Below are 16,767 nucleotides of genomic sequence, written 5' to 3'. Positions count from 1 at the left end.
CATCATTTTGATTTTTCACAGAAACGTCTGTCTGTGCCTCTGACTACAGAATCCCCTAACAAATTGATCTCTTGGAAGCCGATGTACCCCTTGTTGCATTCAACCCAGTCTCATACCAGAAACCTCGCTGTTCGTGCTACGTTCCCCTGAAAATCCATCACCCCCTAGATTTTCCAAAACAGCATATCTGTTTGAAATGGGTATATCCACAAAAGACCCCTGCCTACCTCTCTTACCCTTCCTGAAGTTAACCCATCCATGTGACTGTATCTGAGACTTTCCCCCTTTCCTATAACTGCCATCCATCACATACTGTTGCTGTTACAAATTCCTCATCGCTTCTAACTGTCTCTCCAACCGATCCATTCGATCTGATAAGATTCGTAGCCAACAGCATTTATGGCAGATATAATCTGCAGTAACCCTTAAACAGCCACATCTGACAAGAAGTACATATCACTATTAAAGGCCATTTTTGCTCCTTCACAATCTACAGACCCAGAAAATAACACCGTCTTATTCCTCTACAAACACTGCCCCACGTTAAGCCCTAACTATTAATTGAAGTTTAATCAAGAGACATATTTCCAAAGTCAAAATTGTCTGTGTGTGACAGTCATTGCTGCTCCTGTAATTTGACGGAATCATCTTCAGCACCTAACATACCTCAAAACAAAAGGAGCACCTGTCACAGCTACAAATTGTTCCCATCCTCCATCTTGGATTACCCAGAATCCAGGTGGAGGAGAGTACAACTTTGCCATTTAGACATATACATGGATGGGCTCGGTATGGAGGGATATGGACCAAACACAAGCAAATGGGACTGGTTTAAATTGAGAAAACTGGGTACCATACTCCTTCCACTTTCTCCGTATTATCCTACCAAGTCAAACCCTCAGTCGAGCAGTAAGTTGCTAACATTCCATGCTTCAACCCTGGGTGCAGTGGATGTTATCTATCCTTGTAACCATTACGTTACATCTACCCTCCTGCCCTTGCTCACCTTGGACAGCATCCTGCCCCAAGAGCTGCGGTCAGCAAGTTGGATATCCATCCAACTGCCTGCTTTTAACCACAGTGACCAAGTATATTTTCAGGAATACATTTGTTACTAAGATCAACATAATGATTTTGTTACTAAACACCACATCTAGAGACCCAGTCTATTAAAATGGAAACATGACAGCACAGCATTTCATGTGAAATTTGAATTCAGTTAATTAATAGAAAAAAAATCTGTTATAAAGAAACTGGTATTAATAATGGTGATCTTGAAACCATCTCGTTCATTCACTATCTGTGGGGCAGGAAAGCTGTTGTCCTTACCCAATCTGACTGTCATGTGACCCAGACCCACAGTAATATGGTTGATTCCTGTCAAACAGCCAATTGAGACCCTGTGCAGTATTTTGGAGCCTCTGTGCTCACCAGCACACTCTTGGGGTCAGTGATGTGTGGAGGATTTCGTCCAAAATCTCTCATCCTGTCAATGAATAACACATAAGTGCTGGAACCAATCAGTATCTGTGGATCTTCATTCCCAAGCTCCGTCTCACCACCTACAGACCTGGAGTTACATTAACCCCATCTCTTGGTGAGATGTGAAGAAGCATCAGAGAACATTGTCCAAACCTTTCTCTCCTGCCCTCGCTGCACTGTTATGCAAGGCCGACCCATCTGCAGCCTATCCTCAAACACACGGCCTTTCAGCTCCACGGTCACTGTATATAACATCTGTTTCTGAATTATTTTGAGCTTCAAGGCTAATTTAAAGAGTTAGTTAATCTGTTGTTGTCATGTGGGTCTTGGAGGATGTTTGAGGTGAGTTATTTTATGGAAGAAAAGCAGCTAGAATCTGAGGACATGCAAAGTAACTGTTTCCACGCCAGCTACATACAAGATCAAAATGGCTGCTGCTCGCTATCCAGTATTTCCATCATCACAAGGATTGCATCATCACTGAAGGATCTGTTTATGTACACGTTCAACAATGAATCCCTTTATAGACATAAACACAACCCCCCCCCCGCTTCCTCAAAGTATCTCATCTGGGGGCTTCCGTAATTCTCTCATTGTTCCTCCTGACAGTCACTTTCAAAGCTTCAGGTTGTGGTGCTGGTTAGCTCAGTTGGCTGGACTGTGGTGTAGAGTCATGCCAACTGCAGGGGGAAGGTGATAGCCTAGTGATATTATCAATGGCCTCTTAATCCAATCACTCGGGTAACTTCTGAGGATCTGGGTTCAGTTCCTAACACAGCAGGTGGTGGAATTTGAAATCAGTTAAAAAAAAATTGGAATTGAGTATGTAACGACGACCATGAGTCTGTTGTCAGGAAAAGCTCCCTCAAGGAGGGCAATTTCTGACCTGAGCATTCCCTGCTCCTTGCTGCACAGTCCCACCCTGGAGCAGAACATCACCCCTTTCTCAGACAGTTATTGTTGGTTGCACACAGTAGGACTGCAGCCTGCAGGTAGTGACTAGCGCGCTGTGATTCATATCAAACCCTCTCAGGTGGTGGGAGAGAGCCTCCTGTTTGACAGCCCTATTCAGATGATTAAATAATGTGAATTTTGTTTTGTAATTAATGGGATAGTACATTAAAAACTCACCTGATTCAACAATGTCCTTCAGGGGAGGAAATCTGCCATCCTTACCTGGTCACAGCGAGTGACTGATCCTGAAATGCCCTGTGGGAAATTAGGGATGGATAATGAATGCTGACCCAACCAGTGATGCCTTCATCCTATGAACAAATAAAAATAAAATTAGCACCAATGATTGGACAGTGGTCCACATGCTGGTTTTAATTAGTCCTGAATCCGTACCTGAAGGGGTTAAGTACAGAGTAAATATCCATCAATCCTGCACCTTCAGGTATGCACTCTGCCAGCCCAATCTCTCCAGCTCCTCTTGCAGCATTAACGGTATCTGTCAGGGAACATCAAGCACTGATACTTCCACAAACATTCCTGATTGGAGCTTCTCAACATGCTCCCAGGCATTGCATAGTCCAGGGCCTAATTGTTGTGCATGAGCTTTAGGACCCTGGAGCAACCTTGGGATGATGTCATGGTGGTGCTCTCTACTGGGCCTAAATAGCACAATGTAACAAAGAGAATGCTGGAAAAACTCAGTAGGTCTGGCTGCATCTGCAAGGAGAGAGAAAACAGAGTTAATGTTTCAAGTCTTCATCCTGAAGATGAGTCATATCTGATTCAACATTAACTCTGCCTCTCCCTCTCTCCACAGATCCTGCAAGTCCTGCCCAGTTTCTCCAGCAACTTCTGTTGTTTGTTTCAGGTTTCCAGCTTCCACAGGAATTTATTTTGATAACTCCACCTACGTAGTGCTGTTGAGTTAGATGGAAATGAAAGCACATGAAGGGATCAGTCTGAATTATCTAACAGTATAACTGGGGCTTGATCCATCTCCGATGCCGCTGTACCAGAGTATTTACAGTTCACATGGAATAAATCCAGAAGCTTAAGTCTGGAGACATTCTTAACCTTGCTTTCATCTTGCATCCAAACCACATGACTAGGGTGTATTCGTGGTGTTATTGCTACACTGTTAATCTAGAAAAAAGATTAGAGTGGTGCTAGAAAAGCACAGCTGGTCAGGCAGCATCTGAGGAGCAAAAGGGCAAAAGCCCTTCATCAATTAATCAGGAGATCCAGGTAATGTCCTGGGGACATGGATTTGAATCCTGCCATGAGGATGGTGAAATTTGAACTCAGTAAAATGTGGAAATAAGATTCTAATGATGACTGTGAATCCATTGTTGGGGAAAAAACCCATCTGGTTCACTAATGTCCTTTAGGGAAGGAAATCTGCCATCCTGACTGAGTCTGACCTACATGTGACTCCACCATCAGGCCTTATTCCTGATGAAGGGATTATGCCCAAAACATCAATTCTCCTGCTCCTCAAATGCTGCCTGTGAGTATTGCTGCTGAGAGTGTTGCTTTTCCAGCAACACTCTCTCGACTCTGATCTCCAGCATCTGTAGTCCTCACTTTCTCCTACATGTGACTCCAAGACCCACAGCAATTGCCTCTGGGCAATTAGGGATGGGCAGTAAATCCTGACCCAGCCAGTGATATCCACATCTCATGCCTGTATAAAAAAACTGATCAGTGTGTACATAAAAACATTTATCCTCTTGTCACTGTTGGGTTGTTTTTGCCATTCATGCTAATTTTCTTGCCTCTGGTTTACTATTCATTTGCTAATAGGAACAGTTTCTTGCCATTTATCTGTACAGACCCATCGGGATTTTGAATATTTCTATCAAATTAACGAGCAACCTCTTGTAAACCAGCCCGTTCTCTCCAGCCTATCCACACGGAATCATTCTCGGAAATATTTCCTCTCCTCCCCTGTCTGAAACCTTCCCATCATTCCTCCATTTATGGTCTCCAGGTGAGGCTGCTCCACTTCCTGGATTCTCACCCTTTAGCTTCCATTGGCCAATATGGAAGCAGAACACTACAGATACTGGAATTCAGAACAATCTGGAGTGTAAAATGGGAAAATGTGAAGGAATGGAAACCACCCAACTTGTGTATTATTTAAATGGAGAGAAACTGCAGAAAGTTGCAACTCCAAGGGATTTGGGGAAGACTTGTACATGTAACACTGAAAGCTAGAACACATGTACAAATGGATTGGAATTATGTCAATGGGGTTGGATATAAGTGCAGGGAAGTCTTACTGCAACTGTACAAGGTGCTGGCAAGACCACATCTGGAGCACTGTGAGCTGTCTTGGGCCCCTTATTTGCGGAAAGATATAATTTAATTGGGGGACGTTCAGAAAAAGCCCACGAGGATAGTCCCTGGTATGGAGGGATTGTCTTCTGGGCAAAGGTTAAACAGGCTGGGCCTATACTCACTGGGGTTGAGAGGAATGAGAGATGATCTTGTGGAACCAAACCAGATTCTCAGGGGGTTTGACAGGGTCAATGCTGAGATGATGTTTCCCCACATGGGACAGTCTAGGAGCAGAGGGCACAGTCTCAGACTGAGATCGGGAGGAATTTCTTCTCTCAAAGGGTTGTGAGTCTTTGGAGTTCCTTGTTACAGAGAGCTGTATAATATCCAGAGATTATTGATCGTTTGGGGAATCAAGGGATTACAGGGAAAGGGCAGGAAGGTGGATGTGAGGAAAGTCGGATCAGCCACGATCCTGTTGAATGGTGGAGCAGGTTCGAAGGGCAGAATAGCCTCCTCCTGCTCCTATTTCTTATGGGTCTTATGGAAAAACAGAAAGCTCTGGAAATGTTCCAGAAATCAGGAATGCCCAGCGGGACATGAAGAAGTGTGAATATCTCAATCTGTCAGCACTGGGAAACGTTAGAGTCAGCAAGACAAGCTCAGAGACAGAGAGAGGGAGAGGAGAAACTGAAAGGAAACAATCAGTGATCCAGGTGAAGGCAGGTTGATGAAGTGATAAAGGGGAGTACAGTGTAAGGCCAAAGTACTGGGACAAAAGATAGATGGAGAGGAAGCGAAAGCAGAATCCTCACCAACAGCTGTTATCCAAAGAGAAGGAGGCTGAGATTACAATCTGAGATTACTAATACCAGTGTTGGGTGTGGAAAGCTATGGGAGCAGCTCATTGAATCAGTGTGGGGCTGTTGGAAATGGGCAAAGTCTTCTCTGTTGTGAATGTTAGAGTGTAAAGTGGGGACATGGGGAACTCTATCAGGGTTCTGAGCAGTAAAGGGTAGGGCTGAAGAGGTACAGAGCCAATCGGGAGAAGCTGAAACTTATTCCATAAACTCTGTAAATGTGAGATACAGCGTATTTTCATGAGGCATTTTACAGCCTTTTAGGCTCAGCCTTGGGTTTAATCGTTGAGAGATCGGAACGATTGCTCCTTTTGTTTAGGGCAGTGATCTTCAGGGATCCTTTTCCCATTCACATCTCCATCTCGGTGCAATCTTCCAGCAGGAAATGGAGTCTTGTTCCAATCCCGAAACTGGAACAGGGTCCAAGGTCTGTCCATTGGGATTTACAAACCATCGAGGCATGGAGCGGGTTCACTCTCTGAGGGGGAGCTCCCACCCCTAGAGGGGCTGAAGGGAAACACATTGGCAGCCTCAGTGGATGAGGCAGGGGGCTACTGAAGTGAACATGCAGACAGTGAGAGGCAAATGAAGGTTAGTTGTGTTTCCTTCTTTGGGAAGAACAGGTTCTGGGTTGTGGTCAGAGCAGGGAGCTGCTGGCTCTGTCTACGATGGACTGTCTCCAGCTCCATCATGCCCCTCCCTAGCTCTGAGAACATCATGTGACCCCAAACCATGTTGCCACCTGGAAATTCCAGTCAGAGTGGGAACCAGAGTGAATGACTGAGGTGGATTTTAGGGAACTATCCACTACTGTAATGGAACTTTTGAGAAGATAAGGGGCGATTCTGCCCTGCTAGTTTCAATGTTGGTTTGTTGCCAGTGTCTCCCCCCTCCTCCCCAGCTGTTGTAAACAAGGGCAGTTCAGAGTCTGATAAGGGACACCATCCAATGATTGTAACTTTCAGGGTCCAATGAGGCCATTTTCAACAGGACAGGCAGCGCCCAGGGCAATGACACAGGGACACATTGACATGGTGGTGATGGGGGGGGGGCATAGAATCCCTACAGAATCATAGATTCTCTACAGTATGGAAACAGGCCCTGCAGCCCAACATGTCCACACTGACCGTCTGAAGAGTAACCCACCCAGACCCATTCCCCTCCCCTATTACGTTACATTTACCCCTTCCTAATTCACCTAACCCACACATCCCTGAACACTATGGGCAATTTAGCATGGCCAATTCACTTAATCTGCACATCTTTGGACTGTGGGAGGAAACCAGAGCACCCGGAGAAAACCCACGCAGACACTGGGAGAATGTACAAACTCAACACAGACAGTTGCCCGAGGCTGGTATTGAACCCGGGTCCCTGGTGCTGTGAGGCAGCAGTGCTAACCGCTGAGCCACTATGCCGGGTCCATGCAAACTGGGGGGCGGTGGGGGGATGCTGCCCACTCAGTGGCACATCCCGGGTTACAAGCTGCCAGGATGACCATTCACCTGTGTTTTCAATCTTCGATTCCCACACTTGAGGCAGTCTCTATACAGAACCCACCTTCTACCACCTTCAATCTCTCCTCCTCTCCCCAGTGCAGATCCACAGATTAGACAGTGCGTCCTGACTATTCCCCATGCTAATTGTACCCTTCCATTTTCCTGAGAGTTGATCTCCCTCATGGGAACTGGTCCCTTGCAGGAAGCCCTCATTCAAATGGCAGGGGGTAGGATTATAACCTCCTGCCTCAGATCCAGATCACAAACCTTTCTATCATTGCTTGTGTCTCAGTCACAGCCCCTTCTCCCTGAGCAATCTTACTGGTGACTTTCTCACCTCACAGAATTCCTCTCATTGAATGGTGGAAGAGGGTGGAGGGACTGAATGGCCTCCTCCTGTTGCTATGTTCCATCACCTCTCTTTCCCATCCTGCTGTCAGACTGGCTACAGTACTAACTTTTCCAGTTTGGACAGGAGGCTGTCATGTGTAATGTGAAACTCTCTTCCTTTCTCCATCTGCTGGGTATTTCCAGAATCTTCTATTTTTATAGCATTAGCTGATGATGTGCTAATGTCTGTGCAACTTTTCATCAAATTGTTTAAGGTGTGCAATGTTTATTTTAAAGAGTCAGTGAGGTGTACCAACCTGTCCTTACCGTCATGAAGCTGGGATTACCAGCTCCGAGACTAGGCTCACTGTTTACATTGTCTCAACTGCAATCTCTTTGATTGGGAATTTGTTTTGGCTCAGTGGGTGTTAATGGGAAAGCCAATGACAGTGGCAATCACGGGCTCTTAGCTGAGCTCTAATACCTTGTTCCGATGCCCATAATTATAAAACATATGCTGCTAAAGTCATGAATGATTCCCATGGCAAACTGTTACTCATAAGGCCACAGATATTATCTAATCCAGTCCAGCACATACCTCACACTGTGTTAGTTTCAATATCTCAGGCAGTACTTCTGTAAAAAAAACATTCAAGAGAAAGTGTAAACTCTTCCATTTGTGTCCAGACTTCACTGGAAGCTTCATCCCTTCAGTTGGAGTTCCACACAATCTGACCCCCATATCACAGATGATGCTGTCCAAGCATTAACATTAATAATCAATCCTGTACACACTGCATCACTGAGACTAGCTTTCATTCCAAGTTTTGTTTTGATTCACTTAATTTAAATTTCCCCAGCTGGAAAGGACAAATGTAATTTGCAGAAATTCACCAAAGATCCTCGGGCAGCACCTTCCAAACCCATGACCTCTTCTATCCGGAAGGACAAGGGCAGCAGATACATGGGAACACCACCCCCTGCAAGTCCCCCACCCAGCCACTCCCATCCTGACTTGGAAATATATCGCCCCACATTTAGTGTCACTGGGTCTGAATCCTGGCATTCCCTCCCTAAGGGCCATTCTGGGTCAACCCATAGCATATGGAGTGCAGCGGGTCAAGAAGGCAGCTCACCCCCACACTCTCAAGGGGCAACTAGGGATGGGTAATAAATGCTGGGCCCAGCCAGCGACACCCACATCCCACAAGTGAAACAATTTTTAAAAATCACTTTAGCCATTTATAGTAACAAAGTGATGTGACTGAAATATACTCTGAGCAATAAGAATGCTCAACTGGTTAAGATTTCAAGATCACCTAGTTTTCTAACTTCCCAAAGACCAGGGAGTCTAGAACCAGGGGTCACAGTCAAAGGATACGGGACAGGTCATGAAAGACTGAGATGAGGAGGAATTCTCTCACCCAGAGTGTAGGGAGCTTGTGGAATTCTCGACCACAGGAAGTGGTTGAGGTCAAAGCACTGAATGTTTTCCAGAAGGAGTGAGATATAGTTCTGAGAGCTAAAGGGATGAAAGGGCCTGAGGAGAAAGTGGGAACAGGGAACGGAGTTGGATGATCAGCTGTGATCATATTGAGTGGTAGAGGAGGCTTGAAGGGCTGAATGGCCTCCTCCTGCTCCCATTTGCTGCCTGTGCTGATCTCACTGCTTTCAATCCCAAGGTTTCACCAGAAGATATTACAGCACTGGCTTTGAGCTTCATGTCATGGGATATAAAAAGGGAAAACTGTCTCTTGTGAATAAAAACCTGAAAGAATGTCCGATGCTGGAAATCAGAAATAATTACAGAAATTGCTGGAAAAGCTCAGCAGGTTTGGCAGCCTCTGTGGAGAGAATCAGAGTTAACGTTTCTGGTCCAGTGACCCTTCCTCAGAATGGTGTCTGTTTTTAATCACTCTTCAGAGGTCCCTGATGAACCATCCTGTGCTGAGGTAGAGGGTGAAGAGGCCAGAGACTCAGCTTAGCTGCTCCAGCCCTGAATTAATGAGTCTGCACTTTGTGTAACCACCCTCAGCAAGCCCTCATACCTGAAGAAGGGCTTATGCCCAAAACATCAACTCTCCTGCTCCTTGGATGCTGCCAGACCAGCTGTGCTTTTCCAGCACCACACTCTCAGCTTTTTATTGGGCCCCAGTACATGAATAGGAGCCTTTAACACGTCTTAAATACTAATAAACATTTAATTTCCAAAAAATCCTTACAGCTGTACACCAGTGAATCTGTTAGTTTAGAAAGTGATTTTCAGTTATTAAGGTGCACAAACACTCAGGATGTCGACACCAGCACCAAATCCAGAACCTTCTACATTCATCTCTCCTGACAGTACATACCATCCACAAGATGCACAGCAACAACCCACCAAGCTTCCTCAGACAGCATCTTCCAATCCCACGACCACTTCCATCTAGAAGCACAAGGGCAGCAGATACATGGGAACACCACCCCCTGCAAGTTCCCCTTTAAACCACTCACCATCCTGACTTGGAAATATATCGCCATTCCTTCAGTGTCACTGGGTCACAATCCTGGAATTCCCTCCCTAAGGGCATTGTGGGTCAACCCATAGCACATGGACTGCACCAACACCTTTTCAAGGGGTAACTAGGAACAGGCAATAAATGCTGGGCCCAGTCAGTGACACCCATGTCCCATAAAAAAATTTAAAATAACTCCTTTTGTGCTAAAGACATTTCCAGTTGTCAGACTGCAATTGCTGCCTTTGGTTCCCAGGGAGATTGAGGTTGAATGGAAACTTATCAAAATGTCCAACTGTGAAAACTAGCACAATTTTCATCCAAACCTCTGGTCAGGTTGATAATTGGACACAACCATAAACTCTACCTCAATTTGCTGTCGTTATCGAATCTGTGGACAACAGGAGTAGGTCATTTGGCACATTGTTCATCACGATGGTGGCTGAACATCCACTTGGGCTCAACAGCCTTTCCTGCTTTTCCCCCACTTCCTTTGACCCCTTTAGCCCCAAGTGCCAGATCCAACTCCTCATAATTATTTTGACTGAGGGATAACTATTGGGAAAAAGTGAGGACTGCAAATGCTGGAGATCAGAGTTGAGAGTGTGATGCTGGAAAAGTACAGCAGGTCAGGCAACATCCGACGAGCAGGAGAATCGACGTTGTCAGGGTAAAATCTCCCTTTTTTCTTGGAAATCATGTCATGGGATTATTCACATTGAGCTGACAGGAAAATTGGTGCTTGGGTTGGCTGATAGATGGCACCTGGGACAGAGTGGCACTACCTCAGCCTAGCACTGATGAAGCCAGCCTGGTTTGGTCGCTCGGGTCTCATGGAAACATATTCCAGTGCAATGTGTATACTCTCTCATGAAGTGAATGGAATAGGACTTATTTAGAACTCAATCCAAGGCTGTGGAAGGATAGTTGTTCAACACTTTATTACAATGCAGTGCACTCAGTAGGAACAATGAGCGGGTCCCATGATGCAGACTGACTGCTGTCGCTGGAACAGATTCATTGACTAAATAAGGCAAGATGTCAATCTAACATCATAATGTTCTAAGTGCCCATGATCACTAACAGACAGATGGGCAGTAGTAAATCTTCCTCAGCAGACCCCTGCTGTGAATAGAGTTCTGCAATTTAAGTTTCTAAATAAAACCTCCAAGGTGCCACTGAAATCAGAGAGGGGCTTTCTGTTACAACAACTCACATCACATCACAGCTCACATCACACTCAAAGATATAAACAAAACAGAAAGATTACAAAGACTTTTCACAGCTACTGGGTAATGCAAGTACTCTGCAGCCAATGAGGTATTTTTGAAATGGAGTCAATTGCTGTAATGTAACAAACACAGCAACTAATTTCCACACCAAATCCCAACAAACAGCAGTATGATAATGAACAGAGAGATAATCTGCTTTTTGTGATGTTGACGGAGGGTTAAGCATTGGTCAGAACACTGGTTTTTCCCTTTCAGTAGTACCAGAGGGTCTTTTGGTATGTCACAGTGATACATGGGGCCTCAATGTATGTGAAATGGGAATCCCTTCCCCCTCCCCCCGGCAGTGCAGCACTTCCTCAGGACTGCACGGGGACACCTGCCTTCACTTTGTGCTGAGCTCCGGGAGTGGACCTTGTGATTCTGAAACAGCGGAAGGGTGTTACCAATTGAAACACTCAGCAATGCCAACTGTCCCCAGTGTGAAGCCACCATTAAACATCATCATCAATGAGAGCAAAGATGTCACGGAAGGAAGGTTCCATTGGTGCTTGGCTGTCTACATCAGTAAAAGTTATCGATGATGCTTGATGGCAGGAAAGAGGAGATTATTGACAGATGATCAGCATGGCCTGACCTTCTAGTTCTGTCCCTCCATTTCCCCCACAAAGGTTTTGATGTAAAGGACAGTCAGAGTGTACACAGCTTTGCACAAATATTATTCTACACTATTGCAGAGAAAATGGAGCAGCAGTTAAGGGAATTTAGATGAGACAAAGCTGAGGAAGATATTTTGTATAAATTAAGTCTTGAATTTTTTTACTTAAAAATAAAACAAGGGATTTTGAAATACATTGCGACAATAATGCGTTTGACTCCTTGATTATTTGCCATCTTCGCTGTCCCCCGAGCCCATGCCCCAGTTCCAGGCTGCAGAGAGTGGCCCACATATTTGAAACTTATGGGAAGTGGCACTGCGTTTTCAGACACTGAATGCATAATTCCTAGAAAAGATGACAGAGAAACCAGATCTACTGTCTTTGTCCACATGTCAAAGTTTTTAAAAAATTCATTCACAGGATGAGGGCAACTCTGGCTGGGCCAGCATTTATTGTCCATCCCTAATTACCCAGAGGGCAGGTAAGAGTCAACCACATTACTGTAGGTGTGGAGTCACATCTAGGCCAGACCAGGTAAGGATAGCAGATTTCCTTCCTTAAAAGGAGCACAGCAGATTGAGGGAATATGATTGATATGTACAAAGGGACATAGATGGAGTTGACAGGAGAAACCTTTCCCCTTGACTGAGGGATCAATGACCGGGGTAGGGGGGCACAGATCGAAGGGAAGGGGCAGGAGGCTTCAAGGGGATATGAGGAAAAGCTTTCTTCAACCAGAGAGTGGTAAGAATCTGGAACTCACTGCCTCTAAGTGTGGGAGAGGCAGAAATCCTCATAACATATAAAATCATGAGGGGCATGGATAGGGTAAATAGACCACATCTTTTCCCTGGGGTGGGGGAGTCCAGAACTAGAGGGCATAGGTTTAGGGTGAGAGGGGAAAGATTTAAAAGAGACTTGAGGAGCAACTTTTTCACGCAGAGGGTGGTGTGTGTTTGGAATGAGCTGCCAGAGGAAGTGGTGGTGGCTGGTACAATTATAGCATTTAAAAGGTATCTGGATGGGTACATGAATAGAAAAGGTTTAGAGGAATTATGGGCCAAGTGCTGGCAAATGGGACTAGATGAATTTAAGATATCTGGTCAGTATGGATGAGTTGGACTGAAGGGTCTGTTTCCATTCTGTACACCTCTATGGCTCTATATTTAGATGTGCCCTTGCGATGCCAAGTCATACAAGGCTATGGGCCAAATGTTGGAAAATAGAATAGTTAGCTGGGTGTTTTTGACAAGCAGAGACTCGATGGGCCAAAGGGCCTTTTTCTGTGTTGTAGACCTCAAAGACTCTATGACTCCATGTCTCTCCCCAATTCCCAAACCCCTTTTCCATCCTCCTCTCTCCAGCCCCAGGAATCTCAGGGGCTGGTTATGGATTTCATTGGATGGGAAAATCCAGATTGCAGCCGTCCATTCCATTCTGTGCTGGGATGTAGTGGGGCATCAATCTAATGGAGAGCTGGTTTCGGATGTGGGAATTATTTTGTGTTGTGGCATGGCATTGGGAATACAGCAGGCAGTTACTGACACTTGCTGACATTGAAGTGCAGGATGTGTAATGCTTCAAGCATTGCAACAGATTCCTGAAGACATATGATCATTTTCAAAATGTACCCTCTCACAACGCTCCCCACCTCCTCCCCCAGAGCCTCCCTACCCTTCCCACCTCTCCACCCCCACCCTATCAGGCTCCCACTCTCTGCCCCGCCATTCGAGTATTGAACATTTGTGAATGCTGTCGTGTGTACAAGACCTCTCGCATTCTGCCTCTGATTTATAGCCATTAATTTGAAACTGATTGAGGTTGTGGGATCGGATTTGAGCGATCTGGAAAAATTGGAATGGATCTAAATAGTGAATGGTACGGTGTAGAGTGAGAAGAGGTCTGTTCGTGTCAGCGGGGTGACTCAACGGTAAGAATGTCTTTCATTCAATGAAAAAATTATTAAGTTTTTGATTCACTTTAGCAGGTTGTGAAAGACAGACAGGTCCTCACTACCCTGCTGATGCTTTCCTGAACCTGAATGTTTTTTTTCTTGTTTTGTTCATTTACTGGAGTAGTTGTGGTTCAGTGTGCAGAGGCTCAGTCTGTTAGAAATGGAATGCAGGAACAGTTAAATCCCAACAAAGTTGTTGCTGTTTTGTCAAGGGAACGTTTGCTTTCAATAACAGGTGATTTTTAAAGAAATAAACTCTGCGCTGAGCAGAGAGCAGGAGAGATCAATCACTTTTAAGAGGACACCCATCCTAACTGAAATATAAATTAGCCAATAAGGGAGGCCAAATTTATTTCCTAACAGTCTGAAAATAGTTCTGAAATTATAGTTATACAAATCAATTCCATCTATCTCAGAAAGATTTATCAAAATCTTTACATGTGAAATGTGCTCCTTTAGTAGAGAAAGTATTAGACCAGCATTAAGTGTTCACAAAACATTAACAGCTAAAATAAAAGGTTTTGTATTTATACACCATTTGTGACTTCAGGACTTCCCAAACCATTTTTTCAGCCTTGCAATGTAGTCATTGTCGTAATTTAGGAAGTTTCTGAACAGAAAAGTAGAAAATGCTGTAAATAGAATTCCTGAGAGAATTCTGTTCAGAGAATTCCTTAGGATATTGTGGAAAGATTTCATTGGAAAGCATTTACTCTGTTTCTCTCTCAATGTTTGACACAAAGTGCTTCCAACATTTACTGTTTCTTGTTTTGGCTAGTTTTCCAGTTACCTCAGTATTTTGTTTGTGGTCACAGCTCCCATTATGCTGTAAACTGTAGCCTACAGTAATCTTGAGAGGTTGATTAGCTCAGTTGGCTGGTTGCCTGGTTTGCAATGGAGGATGATGGCATCGGTGTGGGTTCAATTCCCTCACCAACTGAGGGTTACTACAAAGGACTCTCCTTCTCAACCTCTCCCCATGCCTGAGACGTGCTGACCTTCAGGTTAAATCACCACCAGTTGTCCCTCTGTAATGAGAGCGCAGTGCTATGGTCCATCGACCATATGTTCTATCGACTTTTCACTGGTTGACTGGCTGGTGAGAAGATGGTGATCTGTAGGCTACCGCTGGTCATTGTCAGTGAAAGGTGGAGCAGTGTTTCACACTAAATAACAGGAACTTGAATGATCCAGGGCCATGTGCAGAATGTTTAAGCACAAGCTTTGAGCTGTTTTGTACATGACCGAACATGTGAGAAATCTCGACAATGTAAACATTGCTGGGCTGCTGGAAATGATTTGCATGATCACATGAATACTTTCACAGTTGGAGACAAGGCATTGGGAAAGAGAGGTGCTGTTAACATTGAACATTCAAAATAAAAATAAAATAGAGTCAAATGTCTTTTGGCTGTTGTAACCGTACCCACTTCCAACACTTCCTCTGGCAGTTCATTCCACAAACAAACCACGCTCTGTGTGAAATAATTGCCCCTCAGGTCCAGTTTAAATCTTTCTCCTCTCACCTTGAATCTATGCCCTCTAGTTCTGAACTCCCCTACCCTGGGCAAAAGACCTTTGCTACTTACCTTATCCATAACTTCAGGATTTTATAAATCTCTATAAGGTCACCCATCAGCCTCCTACACTCCAGGGAAAAATGTGCCAGCCTATCCAGCCTCTCCTTAGAACACAAACTCTCCAATCCAAGCAACATTCTGCACTCTATCCAATTTAATAATATCCTTCCTATAGCAGAGCAATTAGAACTGTATACAGCTGTACAGAACTGTAAAAGACTGTGTAGTTCAAGAGAAACTTTCAAATTACACATTTCTTAGTCAGATTGCCACACAAATGTGACGTTTTATCAGTAAGAAGGATGCCATGCCATCACCTAGTGCATTGTGGGTTCCTTCACCACCATGAACATTGGGAAGACTCCATCAAAATAACACCTGCAGTGTTAACTCTGCCATTTTACATTTTGAGTTTGTTCTCCTATATAAAATTAATCCACCGCTGAATCCAAGACTGACTGGATAATTATCCTCAGCTTCTCATTCTGGGCAGTTCCATTTGTCTCTGAGAATGACGCTGAACATTTGGTTTATAGGTGCGTGCCCTATTGACTCTGCACTGAGAGAAAACTGCCCCTTCCTCATCTGTCCAAACTGTCTCCACTATCTTCATAGTTTATCCCATATCTGTCTGGATTCTCACGTGAGATGTTCTCCTCTCTAATACCAAGCTGCAGGTCTCCATGTCACTCCAGTCCAGGTGTGGGCCTATAAGATTCATGCCAATCCTGGTGAGGTCACTGAATATATGACTGACATCAGGAGGAGAGAAGACACCAGCCTAGAATGAGTTTGTGTACAGTCAGGTCTTACATACCACACTGGAGCTGTATCTGAGTCACAGCAGGTAACAGGGAAGGTCAATGGAATGGCCTTTATTTCAAAGATGAATAGAATATAAAATTGGAGAGGCTTTGCTAAAACTAGTCAAAACGCAGCTGGACTAGCAATTTGAGTCTCCTTATCTAAGGAAACATATAATGGCATTGTAGACAGTCCAAGGAAGGTTCAATCGACTGATCCAAGGGATGGAGGAACTCTGAGGAGAAATTGAGTAAACTGGGTCTGTACTCATTGAAATAGAGATGCACGTCAGGAAACATGGAATATTCTTAGGGGGCTTGACAGGGGAGATGTGGAGAAGTTGTTTCCCCTTGTGGAAGAGTCGAGGACAAGAAGAAATAATCTCAGAATAAGGAATCACCCATTGAAGACAGAGATGAGGAGGAATTTCTTCTCTCAGAGAGGAGTGAATCCATGGAATTCTCTATCACAGAGGGCTGTCGATGCTGGGCCATGAAAGTAGACTCAAGGCTGAGAGAGTCAGATCTTCAGTCAGGAAAGGAGTCGAGGGGTGTGGGGAAAAGGCACGAAAGTGGAGTTGAGGATTATCAGATCAGCTACGGTCTGACTGAATCCACGTATTAGGCCTATGTACAGATTCA

At 44.6% G+C, this 16,767-nt stretch overlaps 1 protein-coding gene across 2 annotated transcripts in view; it reads left to right on the top strand.

The window, feature by feature from the left end:
- Positions 1-16,767, top strand: part of rbm20 (RNA binding motif protein 20) — a 325,960-nt gene that overhangs the window by 187,878 nt on the left and 121,315 nt on the right. The window contains exon 1 of one of the 2 annotated variants that reach the window (XM_087998710.1): positions 13,590-13,718. The exons of the other annotated variant lie outside the window; for it this stretch is intronic. The gene's annotated coding sequence lies outside the window, so the exon portion shown is untranslated. Of the gene's footprint in view, positions 1-13,589; positions 13,719-16,767 lie in introns of those variants that run through there. 2 annotated transcript variants of the gene reach the window in all.

The sequence above is a fragment of the Chiloscyllium plagiosum genome, unplaced genomic scaffold (genome assembly GCF_037043375.1).
Source record: "Chiloscyllium plagiosum isolate Xiang-an unplaced genomic scaffold, Cpla_swu_hap1 HiC_scaffold_22, whole genome shotgun sequence".
NCBI classification, from domain to species: domain Eukaryota; kingdom Metazoa; phylum Chordata; class Chondrichthyes; order Orectolobiformes; family Hemiscylliidae; genus Chiloscyllium; species Chiloscyllium plagiosum.
Note: the sequence above shows the minus strand (reverse complement) of the source record. Positions and strands in the feature narration are given on the sequence as shown.